At 45.9% G+C, this 25,176-nt stretch overlaps 1 protein-coding gene across 8 annotated transcripts in view; it reads left to right on the top strand.

Moving 5' to 3' along the window:
- Positions 1 to 25,176, top strand: part of TIAM1 (TIAM Rac1 associated GEF 1) — a 193,764-nt gene that overhangs the window by 33,277 nt on the left and 135,311 nt on the right. For 3 of the 8 annotated variants that reach the window (XM_069785281.1, XM_069785288.1, XM_069785283.1), the window contains 2 exons: positions 4,262 to 4,601; positions 8,500 to 8,572. The exons of 2 other annotated variants lie outside the window; for them this stretch is intronic. The gene's annotated coding sequence lies outside the window, so the exon portion shown is untranslated. The remainder of the gene's footprint in view (positions 1 to 4,261; positions 4,602 to 8,499; positions 8,573 to 25,176) is intronic. 3 more of the 8 variants (XM_069785282.1, XM_069785289.1, XM_069785284.1) reach the window with 1 other exon arrangement.

Consider the following 25,176-nt stretch of genomic DNA (forward strand, 5'->3'; position numbering starts at 1 on the left):
AAAACTCGTGGGTTGAGATAAGAACAGTTTAATAGAACAGAAAAGAAGAAACTAATAATGATAAAGATAACACTAGTAAAATGACAACAGCAATAAAAAAAGGATTGGAATGTACAAATGATGCGCAGTGCAATTGCTCACCACCCGCCGACCGACACCCAGCTAGTCCCCGAGCGGCGATCCCTCACCCCCACTCCCCCCAGTTCCTAAACTAGATGGGACGTCCCATGGTACGGAATACCCCGTTGGCCAGTTTGGGTCAGGTTCCCTGGCTGTGTCCTGTGCCAACTTCTTGTGCCCCTCCAGCTTTCTCGCTGGCTGGGCATGAGAAGCTGAAACATCCTTGACTTTAGTCTAAACACTACTGAGCAACAAGTGAAAACATCAGTTTTATCAATATTCTTCTCATACTAAACTCAAAACATAGCACTGCACCAGCTACTAGGAAGACAATTAACTCTATCCCAGCTGAAACCAGGACAGAGATACAGTGCCAGGTAGCTGGCTCCTGAAACAGCTGTGGTCCTGCAGGAATTAGGATTAATTTGTTCAGGTGCTGAGACACACTCCTGTGACTGTATTGCCTGGACTGCGATGCTGCCCGCAGTGCTGGCATGGGCACCTTGGCTTTGCCATAGTTACTGTGGATACTTGACAACTCCCGTGGCTATTGTCAGGCTGCTGCAATGTAAGGATATGTGCTTTGGATGTTTTAGTTTTGAGATTGGCAAAAGGGATTATGGGCTATTAGTGGTCTTTCCTTCCTCTTTTGGGAGAAAAATGTACGGAGGGGCATCCTCTGTGGAGAAATCACGGCTGTCTGTATCATATGAAATAAATACATGTAGAGGCTTTGCCTAAAATACTATGCTTTTATGCATTCTTTCCATTGGTTGCTTAGTTTCTTGACATATACTGCCTACTCTCCTGTCCTTTTCCATTTCTAATAGTAATTATGAACAGGAACTTGAAAATAATTCCCTCATAAAGAGGAGGCATCCCCAAATGGGTGCAGCTGCATCCTGCAGAAGCCATGCTTATCCCATAGGCCTGTTTTGGTGGTAGGTCTAGATACTGGGGTCTCAGCATGCAGGTTAGATACAGAGAGCTGTTAGTTTTAAGTGAGAAATGTGTTCCCTCCTGATCGATAAATGCGCATCTGAATCCTCTCATTGCTGAAGTCCTCTGCGGTACTGGTGATGGTGGGCCTCGGAAGAGTAACTTTTGTTGGTTTTTAGAATAAAAGGAGAAGCTAATTTCTGTGATATGGGGGCGATAAGACAGTAGGTTTCTGTCACAGAACTAAACCGCTGCTTCCTACTACTAAAATTCTGTTTCTATGGCATTTTAACAAAATACTGTCCTTTGTATCTCCCTTGTCTTTTAACCTTCTGCATTCCTGTGCCTTGAAGGGAGGGTGATGAAAAATGTGGATGGCGGGAGGCTTAAGAAATTTTTTGTTCTCAAATCCCCACTATTTTTAAGTAGGGTTTTAGAAATTGCAACTGTATTTTAATTTGGTTTGTCAAAGTATAATTACCGCAAATGAGGTAAGAAACTAATTTAAACACAGCAAGTGTAGTGGAGAATCCAATTTTCAGAAATCAGTGAAAATGTGATTGGAGTCATTAAGTGCTGACTTCATTAATTAAGAGTCAGTTTTTGACGTTTCAAGCTTGCATTGCTAATTGTCCGTGGAGAGGGTAGAAAAATATTTTGTTCACTGCAAAACTGGTCACTCCCTAGACCTGTGTAGCTGATGGCATGAACACTGCCTGGTGGCTTGGGCGAAGCCACAGTGTTTGAGATTTGCTTCCTCAGGTCCCAAGCTCTTTGTCCCTCCCTGCCTGCTGCTGCCCACAGCGAGGGACATGTGGGAGTACAGTTTGGGGCTGCCGTGTGTGCTGGGGCCTGAGCTCCCTGCTGTGTGGGAGCCTGGCGCTGCCTCTGCTATTGCTGGGCAACCCCTCGTGCTAGGGCTCAGAGGAGCCCCTGGGGGCTGTACCCCATGCTGGGGCACTACTGGGATGGAAGAACCTGTCTGTGACTGGGCAGCCATGGGCTTCAGCTGCTCCTTGTTTGGCCTCAGCCAGGGAGGGCAATTCGGCTGCCCCTGGGTCTTCTCTGGCCCAGAGGAGCCCCTGGCGTAGGAGCTGGACCAGTGCAGCATCTGCTCTGTCTGAAAACAGGGCCTGGCCATGCTCAGCCAAGGTTTTGGTAGCTTGGTGAACGGCTACCAAGAGGCATCGCTTCATTGCCAGATGATGCCGTGCAGTGTCGTGTCACAGAATACAGACCAAAAGCGAGTCCTTTATGATAATTTTCAGGAAAAGGATTTTACTGAGCTAGAGGTGGATGCCCAGCTCCTTAACCTGTCTTGCTTTCAAACTTTGATCTTGGATTGCAGGTCCATCTTGATAAAATAACTGGATCTCTCTGCAGACTTAAGGTGCTGTTAAAGTTATTAATAAAATAAATCAGTCATAGAAGTGTATCCTCGTCACTTCTTGTTTGCAAAATTGTCTCTAAGTAGTCAGGATGTTATGCATTTTTAACTCCCGCAGTTCAACCAAGATGCTCAGCACGCTTTTGTTATGATAATGGAGAAACCATAAAAAAACCTGACATGCTGATAGTTATCATCATATAAAACAAGCCTTATGTTTACTTTCCTATTAAAAATGCTAATTTATAATTAAGCAATGGCATTTGCAAGGCGCTTTTTCTTTCATTTTGTTGTTTTCCAAAACCCCAGATAATGCTGCTGTTTGGGCCTCCAGCATGGAAGCTGATGTGATCGTTTTTGTGCTTTGAGCTTTCACACCCACAAACAAATCCATCGGCAGCTGAGATCTCTTGCACTGTGTTTGAGTTTATAATTATCTTACGGCCCAGCGGAAGCCAGAACTCAGCTAGGAAGTTGCTTAAAACGTATTTTTAAAACTTTGGCTGTGCTCATTTCTTAGGTGTGTGAAAACCACCAGCAGTTAAACGTTTGTTTTAAACAGAAAGCCCCTTTTTGCAGTTGTAGTGTTTTTCACAGTGCCTTGCAAAATTGCGTTTCCCTTTTCTTCCCAGGGGTTCTGACCTTTAAAGCTGAATGGGTGGTTTCTCTTGTACTTGTTCATGTTTGTGCTAGATGTGGGGCATCCTCTGAAAAGCACGGGATACTCTTTGCCGTTGGGCACCTGGTGGATTGGGCAGCCAGGGGTGGGCACCTCAAGGGAGCACTCATGGGAGCAGCCTCTGCCACCCAGCTATGTTCAGAAGGCATCATCTTCGTGTCCCTCCCCTGTCCCTTTGCAGCCATGTGGTTTTCTGGATAACGCGCTTGGAGTACCTGGCAATGGCTGAATGCAGTGCTACAAAAGCCAGAGAAGTGCCTTAAATAGCTAGAGCAGGTTGGAGAAATCACACCAAGCTTTACTGACTAGGCCGGCTAGAGAGGACTGTCTCTTCGCTGCCTGGTCTTCCATACACCCAGCGAGCAGCTCTTGTGTTTAGTGACAGGGGGTTTCCAGGCTGGAATGTGAGCTGGGCTTTCCGTAGGTTGTTCTCCCCCTCTCCCAGGCGCTGGGCACCCAGCTAATCTCCTGCTCGCAGCTGCGGATTAGGGGAGTAATGAGGATACGCTTTGCTTTAGGCATAATTTCTTTCCTGTTACTTTTCCCTTCCCCATTTCCTTTTGTTTTATTTCTTTAGACAGCCTGTGTTGCTGCCTAATTGGATTACTAGGTCACTTACCGACTAACTGTGGGCTGTACGTGATTGGGGCTGGTCCCTGAGGCTTAGCAGTTTGGGGGGCTGATGTAGGCTGGCAGCCTGCTAAGCCACTACTGTCCTGTGGAGCCTCAGTGGAAAATGGCATTTCCCGCCAAGCCCTGTAACGGCTGCGTAAAGGAGTGGATCCTTCCCTTCATTTCACCTGGCTTTTTAGCTTTAGGGAGGAAAAATTAAAAAATTCTTTGTTTTAAAGTGTGCCGTGCTGTGCATAGTCTCCAAGTAGGACTGGCCGTCTTCTGTGAAACGCGTCTAAATGTAAAACCTTGAATGCAGTTAAGATGTTTGTATATTAGAGATTAACAGCTCTTACTTAAAAAGTGTGCTCTGTATCTTAAACAAAATACCTCCTTGCAGTTTCCATGGTAAGCTCTCCTTCATAATTGAATAACAGTCATAAATAGTTACATAAAACACAAGCAAAGCGCCACACCGTAGCTGAAGGCTGCACTTGTCAGCTCTGTGTTTGCTCTTCGCGCAGGGGAGTGTGCTGGTACCTGACGGCGACGCTCAACCCGGGGTGCAGCCATTTGGTGCATCAGCGCTGCACGCCCGATTGCTGGAGCCCAGCTCCCTGGAGAGGCTTCTTGTGTTTTGTCCCAGAGCCGTCCAGCAACTCATCTCCAGACCGTTCTGCTAAGGAGAAGCCAACTGGAGGAACTGTGACACTGAAATCTGTTAATGGGTCTACACAGAAAAACTCAGACCCTCTGCTTTCAAGGTATCTCTCTGCAGATAGTACTGTCAAACTCTCTCTTTCTGGAGCTGCTATATTCACCCAGAAGCTGTTAGACCTTTGAAAAATAAGAGATCTTGCCAAGGTGAGTACAAATGTTGTGTCAGACCATGTTTTTAAAACTTCATTATTTTTTTTTTCTTTCTTCAGTGACTGAGGTGTTTTCAAGAAAGAAAAAAATAAAGCGTTGCTACTTAGGGGACAAGAACTTCTGTGCTGTTCCACCTCTTAAGTTTTTACAGTTTAAGTGTGTGGGTGTCTGTCGTGTCGTTGTGTTGTGTGTTGTTGTCCCACGCCCCCCACCCTCACCCACCCCATTTCTGTGCCTCTTTAATTATGAGGATTTAAATCTTGCTTGCATAAAATTTGTTACGTGGACCCAGCAGCTGTTAAAACAGACAAAAAACCTGCCTTGGAAAACCCCAGGTGTGAAGTAGACATCAAGGTTTTGATGCCTGAAGCTTGGCAACGCTGTATTCCCCCTGGTGGAGCTCCTTGCAGGGAGGCGGTTTCTCCTCCCAGGCGAGACGATGCTCATCTCTTGCACCTGGTGTGTGCATCGCCGACCCCTGCCGAGGGCTGTTCTGCCTGTAGCCTGCTCTCCTGCCTGGTGCAGGTCCCTTTCAGTGGCAATCCTGGAAACGTGCCAGTGGGTTTCCCAGCCAGAGGCAGAGATCCCAGGGGTATGGCTGTAGGCTGGGGGGACGAGGCAGAGCCGCCGGGTTCGGCTGGGTGCATGGCACACAAGCAGCCATGTGTGCGGTGCCCTTGGGTCTGCTGCCCAGACCTTGCCTGTCACCATGTGGGATGATGGCCCCCCAAACCCCTGCCTGTGGGCCGCGTGGTGGTGGATGCTGCATTCTGGGTTTATCACCGCCAGCAGCACTGCACATGCAGGCAGGTGATGCCAAAGCGTGCCCTGTGTCCACATGCCTTTCGTGTTGGACTGGGAGCGTGTCCAGGGGCATTATGTCACCTTGGAAAGACTGCGTGTGACAGATTACTTATGGATGTTGTTTTGCTGCTTCTCCCTCCCCATAACACCGCTGATTTGCAGGCAGTGGCTGCTCCTCCAGCTCTCGGCACTTCCCAATTGCCGCACATATGGCGTGTGAAATTACCCGGCACTCGGCGGCCCACGTGGCACTGGCAGCGGCGGTGCCAGCTAGCAGCGGAGTGGCAGACCGAACTCTGAATTTTCCTCTCTCCTCCGGAGGGAGGGGGCGAGAGTTTTTGTTCTTTTGTTCATCTGAGTTTGTATCGCAAAGCATGTTGGAAATAAGCCCGCTGCCTGTATGTGGAGGGGAGAGAAAGGGATGCAGGGGAGGTGACAACAAAGCCGTCATCTTGCTTTGCTCCATCCGGGGAGCAAGATGTGGTGGTTTCCTACTTCCCACTTCAGCAGCGGGTGCAAATTGCCCCTGTGCTAACGGGTTGGACCGGAGCATCTCAGCGGGAAGCCTGTGACACTGGCATCTCTGTGCAGTGTGTCCCGGTGCCTTGGGCCGGTGGTGAGCTTGCCCTCTGGCAGAGGATTTGTGATTTTCCTATGGCTGTCACTGGTTCCATTTCCCCATGCCCGTTCAGGTGCCTAAGCTTGGGCCTGCTCCTGCACTCCGGGAAGGCAAAGGTGGCTCTTGATGGTCTCCACTTTTTAAGGTGGCTGGTCCCTACATGTGGTGCCAGGGGCTCGGTAGGGAGGGGGTGCAAAGCAAGAGGTTTGCAGCCTTGGATTTGCTGCGTAACCCTCACCCCTCCGTTTTGGGGGGGAAGAAGAGGAGGGAGGTGCGAAGGAGGATGGATGGTGTTACCTCCGTCCATCTTGTGGCTGTTGTGGTCTCTCTGCAGTTCTGTGTGCCCCTGGGGCACAAGCCCTGCCAGCCTACCCCAGTGGCGGAGAGGGGGTCTGGGGGCTCTGGAGGACATTGCTGTGTCAGCTCCCTCTGTGGAGTTTTCTGTGCAGCCTGAAAACATGGAGGCCTCGTTTGTTTCTGATGAAAGCTGAAGCCCTGCTGAAAAGGGAGCATCCTCTGAGGATGCTCCTGGCCCTGGATGTGTCTGAGAGGGGCTGCTTTCTCCTCCCGCTCCATTCCCCCCCTTTTCTGGTTTTCCCTCGTGTTTTTGCTAACTGCGAAGCTGCTAATGTAAAATGAAGGCATGGAAATTTCATATTGTAGCAATTAATCAGCCCTCCCTAATACTTTCCAGTTGTAAATTGCCAGCGCTAACAGATGCGTGCTGTTGCAGCCGAGCAGCTGATCCTGCCAGGAGCCGATGGTGGGTTATGTTTGGTTGGTTACCGCATCCTAGGAAGCTGTAAAACGCCCCTACCCAAGCGTAGCGCTCTGATTAGTTTAACAGAAAGTTTCCAGTTATTAGTTAGACACATTTTTACTAATTTTTTTTTTTTCTCTCCTGTACTTAAGTGAAGCTAAAATAGAAAAGGTGTTATATTGTCATGAGACAGCCAGTGCAAATGTCTAGGCTTTGACTTGGTCCCTGCAGCACGTGAGAGCTGGTCAGTAAATTCATGTTTCATTTTGATAGACATAGGATTATTCTGCTGTGGGCCATACACACACAGATCTCCTTGTCAAGGATTTAGGAGAAAAAAAAAAAACCCCCAAGGAATTTTCCCTTTAACAATGTCTTGTTGCACAGAAGCAGGATTTCTTGCCCTCTGGCATCCTCAAGTCAGAGACCTCCAAGTAGCAGAGGTCAGGATTTGGGGAGGAAGGGGGGTATTGGTTCAGGCTGCAGCCTGCTGATGTGACTTGTCGAGCGCAATCTGCACAAAGCAGTGCTGTTCCTATCCTCCCTGTGTCTGCTGGATGTAGCTGGCTTGCACGTTTTGATTAAAACATTGCAGGGAGGGGAAAATAAGGAAGAAACTAAGCGCATTTCCTATCTTAGATTTTTAGGAGACACTTAAGGGAGTACACTTGGATGAATAAGGGCAAAGGCGAATTGCAAAAAGCACTTACTAAACTTGTCTGGGGATTTCAGCCCTGTAGTTTGTAGCGTGAAAGCTGGGCTTTTCTTTATTAAATGACAATAAAAGCCGACAAGCCTAAAGACCCAGATTAATTTAGAAACTCTGCAGTTGGGGGAGGAGGGGTGGAAACAGAAGTGCAGCGACTCAGACTGACCTTTCCATCAACTCCACAGCTCTTCCAAAAAATGCATGTGGCATCCAAGCTGTGGGCGAACTGCAGGGTCCCCTGGACAGCACGGGACAGGCTGTATCTCAGACACTGGGGTACAACCTTGCTCCCCAAATGGCACCAGACCTCTGTGTGTGGGGCTCTGTGGCCGGCGTGGGCTGAGGCTGTCCATCTGTCTGGCCGGTCGGCATGGTATGGCGCTGCTGAAGTAGCGGTGCCAGAATCTGTCCCGAAAGCGCCGAGCAAGGCGCAGAGGTGATTTTGCAATACATAGCAGCTCTTTTGTGCAACTTAGAGAAGTTGGCTCACAGTTATACGCGCTGTCTGACGCGGATCGGTGGCTATTATAAAGGATTTAATTATCCTGATGACCCAAAGTAACGAAGGAAACAGGCCTGTTCATGTCAAGCTGTGATGCTGAGTGTGGTTACTTTACTTCCCTCTTTCCTTCTCCTCCCTCCTCTCCAACATAAAGCTACAAAGCGAAAGATGATACCAGTATTCCTCTTTCCCAGGCTGCTATGTACAATTGTTTCTATGATCTTTGTTTATATAGGTCTAAGGCAGATTAAAGCGCCTTTTAAAATCAGAGTACTTGTCAGGACACTGGGTGAGCCTGTGTATGTATCTCACCGAAAATATTTCAGACCTCCTGGTACCTTCCATCCTCCTTCCCTAATCTTACATTTGTGCAGCTGTGCATTTTGTGTCCTCCCCACAAGCTTCCTGCTGCTCTAGGAATATTTTAACCATTTATGTAGTCTAGTAAAGCTACAGGCAGATTCCCTCCCAATATTTATCAACCTGTATTCCTTTCAGCGGGAAGCAGAGAAGAGAAGCCAGCTTATCTGTCTGCGGGGCCCTTTGGAGGGAGATGAAGACCTTAATGCAGGTAAAAGCTCACACTCATAGCAAAGATAAGCCCTTTGCATAAATAAGCTGTCAGCCTGCCTGTAAGACAGTGACTGAAGGAGTGGCAGAGGCTTGGGGAGTTGTCGTGGGGCTGCCCAGAAGGAAACAGTGCTGCATGAAAAAAAAGCTTGGTCTCCTCATTCCCTGTCTGGTCTTTGTCAATAGGGTGGGTCTCCTGACTGTGGTGGATTTCACTTGGATTAGAGATTATCTTTCCCTTTAGTCTTTTCTGTACAGGTAGGTCATTGTATGACCAAACACTCTCCTGAAGTTGTTTAAAAAAACCTGTACATTGTGTTACATGTATATGTTCAGATACAAATATCACATGTGCATACATATTGTAATTTATAATGGCATTTTATCAGCTTAGGAAGTTATTAGATTACTTTTGTGCCAATGTTTTTACCTGTGTAGGATGGGAGTATTTACTGGCAAATTTGTTGAAGTCTTTCTATTGCTTTTCAGTTGATGATGGTTTATGTAAAAAAGCTTTCTTTAGGAGCATGTCAGAAAAATCCTGTTTTGAAAAGCTGTTTGGTTTCTTAGGAGCATGTGCACATGTGTTTTTCTCTTTATGATCTTAGGTTTCAATGGTATTTAAGCCCCATTTTTCAAAATTGAGTTATTTAGAAGCATTAGCCTCTTTAACAGTACCTAAAGTGAACACAACCATTTCTTAAATGGCTGCATGTGTGTACTCATGTGCACAGTATGGTCCTTACAGGGCCTGAGTAGCATCTTTGGATCACTGCGGAAACTTGGGAGCGCCTTACTCTTGCTTGTGCTTTGCGTCCAAGTAGTGCAGGTCACTCAGCTGGAGCTCACACAGCAGAATGCACTGTGGATATGGAGAATTGCCAGGTTTTTGGGACTGGCTATGGAAATCCCACATGCAAAGCAGTCCCATTTGAAGAGGTTTTCGGGAGGCAGCTGGAAGAGTACAAAACCTTGTGTTTGGTGTTATGGTTGATAAGGGTTTGAAGGCAGCTGTGGTTTGAGCTCTGAATAGTTCAGCCATGTCCTTATCTTTACTTGCCCAAACGCTTCATCAAGTAAGAGTTGATTTGTTTCCTGAGCAGAGGAGCAAAAGGAGGGCAGGTGCTTCAGCTCTGAGTGGCATTGAAGCTCTGCATGTTCAGTAGAAACGGGGAGGGCTTGCTGCCTGGTTTGGTGTGCCGGCCTGTCCCTTGGAGCCCTGTGTCTATACCTCCTGCTGAGGCTGTGCCACCCTATGGGCAGGAACAACCCTTGCAGGGCATCCCTGTGTCACATGCATGTTCGTGAGGAATCTGCAGCCCAAAGGGAAATGAATCAGATGGACCTTCATCTGAAAACTGCTCTTTCGTAAAGGCAGGGGGCTGGGGGTGCAATGTGTTGGCACAGAAGAACGAATTGGTGTCTTGTGCGTTGCCTGGTTCGTGGTTATTCTGGCGAAGAGAGGTGCAACCCCTGCTGACCAGAGGCCTGTGAAATCTGCCCAGGACTGTGGTGGAGGTGTCTGCCCTGCTGGATGTCCATCCATCACCTGTGGCAGAGGTTTCTGCTTCAGCCTTGGTGGTCATTCTGCTCTTAGTATCACTCCTGCAGATTACAGCAGTAATCTTTAAATCTGGTGGCTCTACTTAGTTCGTGGTCTCTGCAGTGTTGAAATTTCTCATTGATTTGAACCTTTTTATTTCAGAAGTCAAAATGGAGGAAAAGAGCATACTATTTCAGTTTTAATGCCAGGCTGTGTTGAGAGTACTTTCTGTTACCAGCAAGTTATGCGTAAGTTCGATTAAGTCTTGGTAGGCACTGTTCATTTGACTGTGAGGCCTAAGTGAGATTATTATATAAGCCTCTCCTCAACAGTTTAAAGTCTAACTAAATATTCTCTGTTCTCAGTTGTAAAGGAGATACTATTTTAATTACAGAAGCTTTCCTCTGACACACAAAGTGCTCGGCTACCGAGAAGAGTATGGTGGCTTCCTAAACTTGATCTGCACACTTTCTTATAATTTCAGTTGAGTTCAGCGCAAAGCTGACCAGAAGATAATGGTGGTAAGGTATAAATTATACAACCTTTTCCAGTTTGTGTCATCCAAAGCTGGTGTTTTTGAACATTAGCATGCAGTTTCCATTCTTCGCTGTTCGTGGAGAAAATGGAAAATAGTTTATAATCCCTCCCTCCTCACTTTGTCCTTTCTTTACCATCTTTGCCCTGTTAACTTTCAAAAGATGTTTTTGAGTTGAAAGCTTGGAATTTGGATAGAAAAACTGTCGTGGTCTTTTACAAAATACGTAAGACTGTCCAGATGTGTAACAGGTTGAAGTGAATTGAGGCTCCAGTAATTTTGAAAATTAGAAGATATCCATGCATACAGCTCCTAGAAAACTGATTCATCAGTTATTTGTGGGTTTTTGAACATCCGGAATGATTTCCTAATTTTGCATGAGACTTAGCGTGCAATTGAGGGCAAACTGCTTCATTTCTGTCTGCCTCATTTACTCCCTTGTGTAAAAGACAAATAATATTGATACAAGAGGGCTGTATGAACAAATGCTTATGATTCAGTAGTGGTATGCCCTGCATAAGGTACTGTTTAGATATAGTTAATCCTGCCTTGGAGGCAGCAGGATGCCTTGTACAACCTTTCAAAATTTCTTTCAAGCCTGTGATCCAGGCTCCTTTGGCTCAAAACAACCGGGTGTATTTCACGTAGGAGTTCAGCTGAGTCTTGATGGAAGTCGTAACCATATTTCTGTATAGCATGGCATTTCATTTGGTTTCTCACATTACCCTGGTTAGTCATCTCTCATCTTTATTTTTCCTCCTTTCCTGACTTGCAAACCAGATTCTGCTTGGTGGATGGTGTGTATCGTTATAAGAATTTGCCCTAGCAACCAGATAGATTTCCAAAAATAGCTTCTCCCGTCGTTGCAGAGCATCTCTGAACCTCAGGATGTTGTACTGCAGTCTCTCTGAGTGGTTAAAGGCTGTTGTTTTGTTTCTGGTAGTCGGACAGAAATAAACTGTGCCATGAGTGGACTTGACTTTGTGCACAGAGTAATGCTATTTGAGACATGAGAGAAATTCCTGCAATGTTTACGTGCTGAAGAAAAATGCCTTTGAAGCCAAAGTATTTCTTCTGTGTATCCATGTGTGTGATTTTGTTTACAGCTTGTTATCTGAACAGTCATCTGCTCAGTGGGCACCTGATCTTGAAAGATGTGTAGTGCCTGGGCTGGCCATGCCAGGTTTGAAGTTATCTACTTAAGTAGCTGCTCTTGGACGTTTTGCCCCTGGTACCTGGAGCGGCTTGGCAGCACGCTTCCTAGACTGAGGAGTGGGATGGCCAATTAATGAGATCTTTCCCCGCTGTGAACGTGACATAAGTCTCTGCTACTATTTGGTTTTTTTTGTGCTACTCAACACAGGAAGTATTTTAAGATGCTTCTGGAGTGTGGCCATTTTCTTTTCCCTGTCTCTCCAGTCTAAGAAGATTCCAGTATTTGGGATAGCATTGCATTTCCATAGCACTGCAGGAGCATGAGAATTTATAGAGATGTGTTCAGCTGCTGATTATCTTCTGCTGTGGCAGTGATTTTTGCAATGATTATCTTTTCATTGCTTTTGGAGGGCATTCTGCAGTCTGGTGTGTTGTTATATTCCCCTTTTCTGACTATCAGCTTCAGTTCTCCTCTAAATCCTTTCCTCTAGTCATCTCCTTTTTTGCTACATTTAAAACTATCCCTTACAACTTGTATATTTTTTTAAAAATATTTCCCTATATGTTTTTTCTCCTAAATGCAAACTCAAAATGAGGAATTTTAAATAACTTGACATCACCCTTACATTTTATGCATAACTTTTAATTGCAGTTACATTGAAAATGTAAATGCTTTCCTATAAAGCTTCAAGAAATCAGAAATGTTCTCACTATGCTTGGGTTTAAAACTGGATTTGAATCAGAGAGAGGGTAAAGAAGCTGCTCTGGGCTTGAGTGATGAGCATTGCCTTGGCAGTTATCAGGGGGCTTGGCTGGAAAGTGGGAGCCTCAGTTCAGGTTCCTGTTCTTCTTCCCAAGACATGTCTGATCCTCCCGGGTAAAGGGCCACTGGATGGATGGGTCTTTTGGGATTTCTCTTCTCCTTTGAAAAGAGACTTTCATCCCTCAACTGGAAGACTTTTCATATAAAAATTTTTTTGTAGCTCTTGTTTTCCAGTATCATTTTTGACAGTCACCTTCTGGTTTGCCTGGAGGGGTGGAGGGGTGCAGCAACTTGAACCTGCAGGTGCAGCTCAGTCTGTGAGCAAAAAAGCCAAACCGATGAGAGTTTGATGGTGGAACCCATTGCAATGTGCATTTTTGCAGGGGAAGCAATCATGGAATATACTGTACTGAAACGCCAAGTGTGAGGCTCTTCGTGAAGTCACAGAGCATATTTACTCTACAAATTTTGCACTGCACTATCTCTGGGAAGCAGCCGTGTTTTGGAGGAATGGTTTCTCTTGCCTGGGCTTGCTTGTATGCTAAGGGAAATAGCTCGCAAAGTAACTTGGCTGTTTAAATAGCTTAGCCCTCATCTTGAGTGAGAACAACAGGTGTGTTCAATGAAAAAATAAAATAAGGGCAAGATGTGCTAGATACCAGCTTCTATTTAGTGTCATATGAACCAGCATTATACTAAATCCATTTTTGATCATGCCCATATGCCTTTTTTTGTGGTAGACTTTGCCGAAGAGTCAGCTGGTTCTCTGGACATTTTGCTGAGAGGCCTCTTTGGCTTTATCTGATGTGAATTGTGAACATGAATTTCATGGTGCAAAAGGATGTCAGTGAGAAATAACATTACAGGCTTGGACCAAAGCCAAGTGATGTCCATGGAAAAAATCTTGAACTCGTGTTGGTGGGCTCTCTGTTGTGTCCAAATCGGCTTAATTTGTTTCATGTTGACCACTGTAAATAGCTTTTAGATGATACAAAGAATGATGAGTTTATGCTCATTTTTCTCTTCAGTGTGATAGGTCTGGGTCAGAAGAGCATCTGCTGTTAGGAACTGAGAAAGGGAGACAAATGTGTAGTACCTGAGGGCTTTGCTTCTGATTTGATCAAGCTGTACCATGCAAGCTTTTCTTATTCTTCTTTTTGCAAAACTAAAAATGTTCCTTTAATACCATATGCTTATTTATCTATGTATATTCCTTTATAGTACAGCTGTGACCTGTTTAAAAAAATACAACCCGAAACCCCAAAGTGAATTAAAACAGTGGCAGATAATTCGGTTTGAATGTGTGATGACATGCAAGGTCATAGGTTCTCAGGGGCCAGAAGTTATGTGGATTGTTAGCATAGAAGATGGAGTATTCCTGACTTTAAAGTGGGGTGCCAGACATTGATTTGCTTGTATGCATATGGGAGAGAAGAGACAATCAGATGCAATATTTACACTGAATTACACAGAGAGGATTTTTTTATTATTTGCATTCTCTAGAGTATTCTATATTCTCTAGCGTATTCTTGCCATATGTGTTTTAGTTTCCAGAAGTTTATACACAGTATCTGCTTTTCATTCCAAACAATGTAACATTTATTACTAGTTTCATGAGTTGTTGTTTCAAGAGGGAAAAATCTGTACAAAGCTGCCTTTGAGTTCTGCTCTGGCACCACACCGTACACAGTATATGCCATCTGCGTCAAAGAGGGTGATAAAAAAACCCCCGCATATCGACCAAGTGCCTGTATAGTTGTCTTAAAGTTATTCACGGTCGTGAAAATCTTTTTGAGTAGCATTCCTGATGCTTTGCTGTTGGCTGGTAAAATGGCTTTTTAACCCTTAATCCCTTCCCACACTGTAGTAAGAAAATAAGGTTCATGTTTTCGAAGTGCACACTTGCTCTGCAAGTGGTTACGGTGACAGGCAGCCCGGGTGCTGTTTTGGGGACTGTCATGGTTTAAGCCCAGCCAGCAACTAGGCACCATGCAGCCACTTGCTCATTCCCCCCTCCCAGTGGGATGGGGAGGAGAATTAAAAGACAAGATAAGAATGAATTAATAACTAAAGTAAAATAAACTATAACACTATAATAAAGTACAATAATAATTGTAATGAAAAGGAATACAATTAAAAAAAACCTCAAGCCCAAGAAAAGACAAGTGATGCACAATGCAGTTGCTCACCACCTGCTGACCGATGCCCGAGCAGTGATCGTCCCCTCCCAGTCAACTCCCCCCAGTTTATATACTGTGCATGACATCCTATGGTATGGAATATCCCTTTGGCGAGTTTGGGTCAGCTGTCCTGGCTGTGCTCCCTCCCAGCTTCTTGTGCACCTTCTTGCTGGCAGAGCATAGGAAACTGAAAAGTCTTTGACTTAGGATAAGCGCTACTTAGCAACAACTAAAGCATCAGCGTGTTATCAACATTATTCTCACACTAAATCCAAACCACAATGTACCAGCTACCAAGAAGAAAATTAACTCTATCCCAGCCGAAACCAGGCCAGGGACCCATCCCTCCCCATCCCTCCTGGAAAGCCCCTGTGCTCTGCTACCTGACAGCCAGTGCCGGAGGTGGGATTCAGCCCTGGCAAGAATCTATATAGCCAGGGTCGGGTTGTCCCTGAGGGGGTCCTGCAGAGCTGCACACCATCCCCTCCCTTAGCACCACACAGACGGGTCCTGAGTGAGGAAGGATGGAGAGGGCAGCGGTGCCCAGGTCACTTGTCTGCAGAAACAGGGGCAAGGAAAAGGGTGTGTGTGCATGCGTATGTGAAGCAGCCCAAGAGGTGCTGGATAAAGCTGGGGTGTGAGGAGATGGAGGAGGGCATCTTCTGCACTGGGGAGTTTGTAGGGTCCCTTCCCGGCCTCCTTCCCCGAGATGGGGAGAGAGTGTCAAAAATGAAACGACAAGGAAATGTTCTGGGGCATCACAGAAAGAAGCTTCTTGTTGAGAAATTACTCTGCTTATGGGTTGTGTGCTTGCAGCCTTATGAACGATGGATAGAAAGACCGTATTGGACATAATTATAAATAAATAGAGGAACCACTGCAGTGCCGTAACATTGCTTTTCATGCTCACTTTTTTTCTTAATTACTTACGCTTGATTGTTGCAATTGATTGCAATTGTGAGAGCTAATTTTAGTGCATAAATTTTATAATGGAAGCCTGCCAAGTGTTTGTGTAATGGAGGATAACAACTGCACAGAATTTGGTACAGGATATGCTTGTCTTCCTTGCTCTACCAAATGTTGGCGACTGTTTCATGGGCTGATATAGTTGTATATAGCCAGTTTCTCAAAGAAGAAAGTTCAACCAAACCCCGCTGTGAAAACAGAAGAGCAATTTAGAGAACTGTGATGAGTTTTGAGAACAAGCTGATGATAAAGTGGTCATTGCCTTAGTTTTAGGACGAAGAGCAAAACCAATTGAGTTCACTTTTAAACTTTGCATGATGGAACAGAGGGTAAATAATGTTGTTCCAATCTTAAAAAACAAATCCAATATGTTTAGCTGATGAAGTTAAAGACCAGCATATGGGTGTATAGATCTGGGCCCTTAGAAAATGTCACGGCAGTTTTCCTAGCAGCCTAGTCCCATTTCCATGAAGTTCAATGTCAGGACTTGCAGGGAGAGGAGATTTAGTTGCCACAGGATAAAAATCAAAGATTTATTTCTGAGTGAAGTGTTAACTCAGGAATAAATTTTCTTTCCACATCCATATTTCTATATATCCTGGATTCAAGATACAGTAAATCTGGGGCTGTTTTTTAGGGTTTCCTCTTCTTTTAGGTGCATTTGTTCAAAGAGGAGGAAAAAGTTTGAAGGGGTAGAGAGGATGTGAGGAATGCAGGTGCGTTTGTGATGTTTGAGGGACAATTTTTATATGGATTGAAAACTGATACTAAAAAAACCCAACAAATCAGCTCATCTAATAGATTAGTTTTGGTACTCAAATTATTAGGTGAGCTCACTTGTAAGATAAGGTACCAAAACTGACTGGAACTCATGTTGTCTTTCTCCCACAGGTTTTTGGTGTCTCCTCTCACTTGTTTTTTATACTGTCATTCCAGTTGTGATTTGTCTTGCATGCTTGTTTAAACACAAGTTACATTTTCAAGCTCCTGTTATACAAACATTTGTCTGGGTCACCCTTCCAGAGTTATTCACAGATGTATGTTTTGGCAAAGTCAGGGCCAAGAATGATGACGAGTGGAGGATCCACCTTCCTGAAACATCAGCTCGCTCTTTTGTGTTGGTTTTGGGCATTTTTAGTTTAGCTCTGTGCCATATGTGTTTTACTTAAGGAGATAGCTTGTCCCTGCAAAAGCATCCTTAAAAAGGATAGAACAGTTTAAATATGTTCAAGAGAATTAATTAAAATGCCTTTCAATTGAAAGGCAATGAGAGGGTTTTTTTTTTTTTTTTTCCAAAATAAAACTCCAGCCTTGTGAAATATTTTGCATCAATTACAAAAGGAACTTCAGTACATTTTTCTAAAATGAGGAATGAGCCAACTGCATCTGCTAGGTGTGGGAGTGACATTTCAAAATCCCACTGACAGTCACATTATCAAACTAAACATCATCGCTCTCTTACTGGTGCTAACTGAAGAGCTGTCTACTTTCTAGGGGCAAAATTGTCCCTTTGGAAAATGCCGGTGGAAGGCACGGACACCTTCAGGCCTGAAACAAGACAGAGCCCGCAATTGTCTGCCATGGTAAAATTTGCTTTCTCCACGAAAGCGAACTTCAGAGCTCATTGTCCTTAACTACGCCTCAGCCAGTGCCAAGAGGGGTTCCTGAATTTTGTTTGCCAGGTCATTTTCTTAAAGACACCTTTGTCTTCCAAGCACCGAAGTGGCAGCTGTGGTGCTCGGTACTGCCGTGATGCTCATGGACCCGGTAGCCACAGTCGGCCTTTCTGCTCCCACTGCCTGCGGCTACATGCTGGGATGGGGCTGAGGGGCTCAGCCTCCAGCCCATGTGCCCATCTCCGGTTTGTGTGCTAGTCATGGCCGGCTCCAGTCTCTCCAGGAGACTGCTGAAATGGCTGTCAAAACCGCCTAATTCAGATAGCATATTCACATAAGTCAGCCCTCCTTACCCTGTCAAAGAGGACTGAAGAAAGGGAAAAGTGTGAAATGTTTTTTTCAGCAGTGAGGGCTTTCAGTGTTGGTTTATATTTACAAGTTTTTTTCAGGTGATACAATAATAATATGTTATACTGTAGTGATGTTCCTCAGTTTTAAGCATAGTAGCAATTATCTACTTATTTACATCACAGTTTTTCATTGGTAGATTACTAGGTGCACTGCAAAAGAAGACCTTTGATGTCATATTTGCATTAGTGGGAATGAATTGTGATTTTTTGAGAAGTGAAATGTCACAGCAAAGGTCACACTGTGGCCCTATGGTGGAGCTGGGAAGAAGACCTCTGCTGTATGCTGTCAAGTGAGCAGTGCCGTTTCCAGTCCTAGTCTTTATTATTTTCCTTGCAAAAAAAAGACAGAATCGTAGAATCGTGTAGGTTAGAAGAGCTCTCTGGTCCCACCTCCCTCTCAAAAAGCATTTACAAGTATTTTTATGTGTGTGTATGTGTATAAACAGTGATCTGGTGTAGGAACATCATGCATATTGCCACCTTGTTTGGTGCTGTTGCACCTGTTCTGAGAGGATTTAATTGTGACATTGGTCTGGAACGGATGTGCTCAGTCCTGTAAAAACTCAGATCTTGCAGCCCTATCATAAAGAAAGCAATAACATGAACTGGAAGATGGCGTCTTTGGAGAAACTGATGCAAAGAGTGAGTTTGAAGGAAGAGAAAGACTGGGTGGGCACAGAGAAAATAATATTGGCAATGTAGCAAACAGCATAATAGAAGGCCAGAGCCTTGGACGGGACCAGGACACAAAAAGAGCAGTAAGGAAGGAGAAGCAGTAACATTGCAGAGGCTGATTTGAAGGCAAAGCTGGAAATGCAAGCAGAGAGGAGGTTGCCCTCTGATCTGTTTGATACGTAGATTCATAGAAACTTGAGGATAGAACAAGGGTGGTGATCATCCGCACCTGGTGATGATCATCTGCCCCTGCGGCTCTTTGTCCAGGAATCCTTGGGAATGTCCTTTGAGAGGGGATCTTCCAGAGGTACCTGTGAAAGCAAGTTCCTGTTGCTGCGAGCATAGATGAGCTTGTTCAGCCAGGAGGCATTTCTGCAAGGGCTGCTCTTGCTCTGGAGAATCGCTTGCAGAACAGAAACCAAAGGTGAAGACCTCGATCCAGTCTGGTCTTCTGCATGACAGCTATCATGGCACATCACGTACTTTCTCCCCGAGGCTTGCGATGCTTCAGTTCAAGTCACGGCATATCTTTTCAGATGTTTGGCTTCTTTCACCAGGGCCTTGTTTGATGACAGTCTGCTGTGCCCCTGGGTGAGCTCCGGCACCGTGTCACTTCTGTTCTGGAAACGCATACTCAGTTTGGCATGCATGGCGTGCCTGCAGTAATGCCAGAGCTGGCTCGAGGAGCTGCCGTTTCGATGTGGTAACAAGGCAGGAATCCGGCAAAAGGGTTTATGGCTGCTGCCGTCGCTGTCTTGTTGCCCAACGCCTGTGCTGCAGTACTGCCCAGAGGCCCTCTTGGAGCTGGGGCCGTGCACGCATATGGCTGCTGGAGGAATGATGTCGGGATGGGTGATGGCTGGTGGGAGCCATGAGGAAGGCAGGCAGCGTGGGGCGTGCTGGGCGATAGGTGAAGCAGACGGCGAAGAGCTGGTACCCTGGGGAGGTGTAGAGGAGGGCATGAGGAAAGCGGACATAGTGGTGGCAGGTGGCCAGCAGCCAGGTGAGGGCAGAAGGAATTGTATCTGCAATTGCTGGTGTCTAGATTCAGGTATAAGCTGTGTTTTAAATAAAACCGCTCGACATACGCGCAATGGCTGTTCCACCCCCCCACCCCCGCCAACTTTTATATGGTCCTAAACTTTACAGTGTTTGAATACCACAGTGCAGTTAATAGCCCCGGGTGACAGGGGGGAGCAGGGGTGGGGAGAGGGCATGGGGATCAGTGCTGCTCGGAGGAGAAGACAAAGGCTGGGTTTGTAGGCTGGTGGGAATGTGCCAGATAAGAGAGAGGGGAAGAGGAAGAGGATGAGAAACAGATGTCGGAAGCAGTGGGTCAGGGGTGAGGGGCTGCAAAAGGCGTACCTTGGGGTCCAGCTGCAGGGGCAGAGCAAAACAGCATGATTAAAGGAGTTCACGATGCTCCAAGGGTAGAGAGAAGATGCAGCTCAGCAGAATAGGCTGGGATTTTTCCTAGGCACCTTGTAGCTTTTTTTTTTTTTTTAATTTTTATTTTTGGTAGGGCAATGTCATTAGTGAAACTCTGGCTTGGTTAATGGAAATGGCTCATTGTGGGGTGGGATGCTGTGCTCGCAGGACAAGATTGGATGTTCCCCACAGGTGCTGAAGCCAAACCAGCAATCTGCCTTAGAGGCTGGTTGGGAAAAACACAGAAGAAACTGTTCTGAGCAGCATTGGTGGTGTTGAGGCAGCATGGCTGGGGCTGACTGCAGCCTGCTCCCTGTTTCTCTTGGCTGACTTTTCAGAAAAAAAAAATAAATTACTTTCTTGAACATCTGGGTGATTTTATTTTTTAATTTTTTTTTGTTTTTTGTTTTTTAGTGCTCCAGGACTGAGTTGCTGTTGAAGGGGACGGTGTTATCTCACATCTTCCTTTGCTGGGCCCCATGTTCCTACTGTCTTGCTTGTGTCAGTACCAGTGCTCCCAGGCCGCATGGCTGAAAAATGACCTGATTTTGTCAGATGTGGTTTTGGGCAGCTTGTTTTGACTGACATGTGGGTGCAGCCATGCTCGGGTGCTGTGAAGGAGCCAGTGGGAATGTGCAGCCCTGGGTTGTGCTGTCCCTTTCATGGTCTTGGTTTGAACTAATAGTGAAAATGTACTCTGAGTGACATCTCCTGCCCTTCAGTTTTAGTATTAATGTCAATATTTAGTTGGTGGGGTGATCAGTGCAGACAAAACCACCTTGCAGATCCCATTTGTCTTAATCCTTCCTTTTCTCTCATTATATGTTCCAGTTAGCGCTCCCCGAGTGGAGCTGCTGCAAGATGAGTCAAAAGCATCTGTAAGTGCCACTGTTACATTAATACTTTTACATAAAGGGCAAGTTTCTCGAGAGTGCTGCCTGCTCCGTGGGTTGTCCCTGGGCTGCAGCGTCAGACCTGCTGAGAGCTGTGTATTTAAAAAGTCGGGCTGATGTTCTCACGGAGATAGAGCTGTCTTGCTGGCAAATGCTGCATAGCTGGGGTTTAGACTTGCTAATGGTGACTAAACTATGCGTTGTCAAGAATGTGTTGGAGGCGTGATAGGAGGAAAAAATGGGATGAGGTAAGAGACAGGTCTTGGGCAAGAGCGCAGAAGTGGGTACCGCAGTGAAAGAGAGAGAATATCCCTAGCAGGTGGATGGCAAAACAGCATTAAAACAGGGTTTCAATATTAGATGTAGGAGATGATGATTCAAGAAATGTCTACGCTTATCATGGAGGATAGGCCTGTAGGAACAGTGCATCTGGAATAAATGAAACAGAAGTGTTTTAGCTCTAAATTTTTTTTATGCAAGAGGTGGGTGTGTTGCTGAGACATGGAGACAGCTCGATGGTGGCTCAGTTTGCTGACAAAAGCAGTGAGTTGGCATGAATAGTGTTGGGCACGGGAAGGGCCATGGGCAGCTGGCAATGGCTGTGCGGTAAGACGTATGTGCAGGTTGGGGGTATCAGAGCCAGAAGAGAGCAGGACAGGGTGATTTCCCCCTACCAGCAGCGTGGTATGCTGGTGTGGTTTTACCCTAACAGCCCAGCCCCAGGCTTTAGGGCAAGTCACTGAAATATAGAAGGTGGTTTTTTCCATCTGTGCACGTGTCTGTGTTTCTTGTTTTCCCCTCATTTTGTTCTTTTGCCGTCTGTGCTCTTGGGAGCTCCCCTTCTGACTGCTCTGGTCTAGACAGGCTCTTTGCCCTTTAGCTTGTTAGACTCGTACTGCCGTCACTTCTGAAGTGACTCCAGTCCTTATGAGCGTGACACAGGTTCCCTCTGCCCTGCGCTCCTCAGGAGAGGATTGAACAGACCCTTTGATTGCACAAGTTGTCTTTTTGATAGCATCGCTTAGAGACGGGATGCTAGGGAGATAGCATAACCGGCTCTTTCCACTGCACTTCAGAGGGGTGGCTATTAAAAGCTGAGCTAGGAAGCTTGACAGGGTAGTGCAAGCTACGTGACGGTTGGGTTTTTTTTCCAGATTTGCAGGAAGATAGGAGAGGCATTTGGACATGACCTGTCTATAGCCCGATATAATTTCTGTGCTGGCAAACACGGAAAGAGATAAAGCAATGGAAAGCTAAGAGCTAAATCTCTTCTGTACAAATGCTAGGAGCATATGTAATAGGATTGTTGAAGTGGAGTTACATGTTTTCAAGGATAAGTACTGTATGATGATACTATACTGTTGCAGCCATTCTTAAATCAGAAAAAAAGGACTGGGGATTTACAGTAGTTGTTCAGGATGTTTGGGTTTCACTACGAGCTTCTAGAATAGCGAAAGAGAAGAAAAGGCCTTTGCAGATAAGACAAAATGGATCCCTAAGAAGGCTGGAGCTGCGATTGAGGGGAGTTCTGAGTGGAGAAAACAGGAGTGTGCTGACCTTGGTGTAGTCAGGTATCACAGATTTTTCTTACACAAAATACAAAGGTAAGGAAACTGTAGATATTCTAGCCAAACTTTGGTTAGTTTACATGGAAAAATTTAAATGAAAAAAAAATTTCATTTGGTTTTCTGTGGACCTTTCAAAAGACATGTTAAAAACTGTGTGCATCCCAACCTCTATGTTAAATACATATTATTGAAGCTACAGTTGTAAGCAAGCTAAACTGAGAAGATGCCAGAACTGAGGTTGTCTGCCTAATCTTAACTTGTCCTCTTTACACGTGAGCGTTTCGATGCAGTGTTTAATTACAGGATGCCTTCCGCCTCTCCCACAGCACGTTTGCTTCCCAGCATGGCTGGCAGCAACGTGAGGGCCGCCTCCAACCCTGGTTTTGTTGCAAGAGGGACTCGAGGATGAGGAAGAGGGGCAGGCTTTTTGTTGCTGTTGCTCTCTAGTTTGGGAAACCTGGGGTCTGCTTCTCCTGGGGACTTGCTGGCCTGGATGGATAAAAGTCTGGTTGGGGTCAGTCTGGCTCATGGTCCGTGTGTGCTCTTCAGCCCCTAGCCAAGGCGAGGGAGGGAAATGCCTCATGTCAGAGGGACCTGCTTTTGGGGCAGCCTTCTGTGGTAGGGCAGGGGCTGGCTTTTGTGGGGCGGGAGAAGGATTTTGGCACAGGTGCTCCATGAGAGCAGCTGGTGCTTGGCGTGAGCGTGCTCGAGGAGCCAGTCTGCAGGGAGCACATGGCGATGGCAGCTCTCCGAAGCTGCCGCCGGCCTGAGCACTGCACCGAGACCAGTGCAGCGTCTCTCCGGGGCTTTCTGCACCTCTCCTGAGGCTGTGGGAAAGGGGGGAAGCATCTGGCCCAGCCCTGGGTATCGATGCCGATTTTAATCGTAGCGGAGTGACAGTTCTGCCCATCATTAGGATTCATGCTAGCGTGTTTTAAGACTTCCAAGCTGATATCCTTCGTGCACATGTGGTAGTGCAGATAAAATTTCCCAGAAAGGTTGCTGATCTACTGCTGGTCCTGCCTGAAGTCCTTATAGACACAGTCCCTCTCCTGCCAAATCCTTGCTCCACGAGGTGTGTGGGGACCCTATTTTTAGCTGAGTTTCTGCCTGTTTACAGGGAAAGCATTTCTTTCTTGAAAACCCATCTGTGCTGAGAGAAAGCGACAACCAACACAAGGTAAACAAGACTTTTTGGTAAATGGCCGAGTGACTTTGTCCTGGCCCAGCAACTGGTGGGAGCCTCTTTTAGCTGGCGTGAAGGTGGATCAGGACCTGGGTTGAATATTTGAAGCTGCTGTCTAATGCCTGATAAGGGTCCTGCTCCAGCCTCTGCTCCAGCCTTGCCTCCTTTCTCCCTGGGTGGCATGGTGGCAAGCAGGCTGCGATGAGAAGCCTGCCTGCTTTATTTCTAGTTTGGCAAAGGGAATTGCTACAGTTTCTTGCTTTTTGTTGTTGCGGTTGCTAATCCTGCAGGGAAGCTGATCATTCCCATGTGTTCTTGGCTTTTGTTTTTGTTTACTTTTTGATGAAAATCCCCTTTTTCTGTTTTTTGTTTTGGTTTTCCCCTCCCCATCCCTGCCTGCTGGTGTGAATAAATGGGAAGATGCCTTATCTTACCTGCAGCATACTGAAGCCTTACTTTACCTGCTGTATAGTGAAGGGAGATGCTTTTATTTCTGTGACTGGGTTGCTGGGAGAGGGGAGGTGTAGCTATGCATCTGAGATGTGGATCTGGGCCCCAAATCTACCGCTGGGGTGAACTGGTGTTGTTGGAGCTTGTGCAGAGTTTGGTGGATCCTTGCGTAGCAACCCCAGCTCAGAAGTTTTTGTCTGAGAGCTACTGCATGGGACAATGCTGCGGGATTCGGGCCATTTGCTCTTGGCAGCTCCCTCCTCTCTTTTCAGCTGCATTGCTCTTTGACCGTAGCTGATATATTGTCAACTAGTAAAAGATCGTTCACGTTGAATTATGGATGCATAAAACAGCGGCAGGCTTTTAATTGGGTGGCTATTCAGAAAGCAGGTGCTTCCTCTTGGGGTTTAAGTTACCAAATTCATCAGGGCATTTCAACTTCTTGCATTTTAAATTCCCCGATCCTAAAGACAAAGTCATTTTCTCAGCTTTGGAGGCTGACATCTGCTTACGGGGATTAAGCGTGTTCCTGTAGCAGCGGGCACAGATTTTCTTTGTGGAAGGGGATATAGTGAAGAGAGTATTAAAGCCCGGTACAAGTTCCCGTACTAGGATGGAAATTGCTTTGCAGGTTTGGAGGGAGGCATGTCGGAGCTTGCTTATTTATTTGGCAGGTGTCTGATGATGTTACATCATCTACAGCACTTAGAGCCTGGGAGGGTTTTGAAAGGACTCAGTGCGTTGTGGTGGGTCGAATGGCAATGGGAAGCTCTCCTCTTCCCATTTTCTTGTTGTGGGAAAACAACCATTTTAAATGATGAGCCATCAGCAAGCTCTCCCTCCCACAAACCGGTGTTCTGAGGTGATGTGAAGATGATTGGTCAGGAAGAAGGGCTGTAGAAAATCTCAGTTGGATGGTGCTCAGGGAGCTGTCAATCAACTCACATTTCCAATCTCTGAACAGTGTGTGGTGATGATATTTGCTGGGGATAAGTGACCTTTTACTACTTTAGTTGGACAGGTGTTCTAGAGATTTATTTTTTAAATGCATTCTGTTTTACTACCTTAAACCTACGTCAGTGCTTCCCGTTTATTGGTTTGTGAGATCCAGACTAAACCAATTTGGCTCCCAAGAGTAATTTTGCTGACAGCATGCAATCGGGAGCCAAGTTTTTTATAAAACTCAAGATCAATAGAAATGGTACAATTAGCTAAACCCAGGTCCGGTGGAAAGAGT

The sequence above is a fragment of the Haliaeetus albicilla genome, chromosome 6 (genome assembly GCF_947461875.1).
Source record: "Haliaeetus albicilla chromosome 6, bHalAlb1.1, whole genome shotgun sequence".
NCBI classification, from domain to species: domain Eukaryota; kingdom Metazoa; phylum Chordata; class Aves; order Accipitriformes; family Accipitridae; genus Haliaeetus; species Haliaeetus albicilla.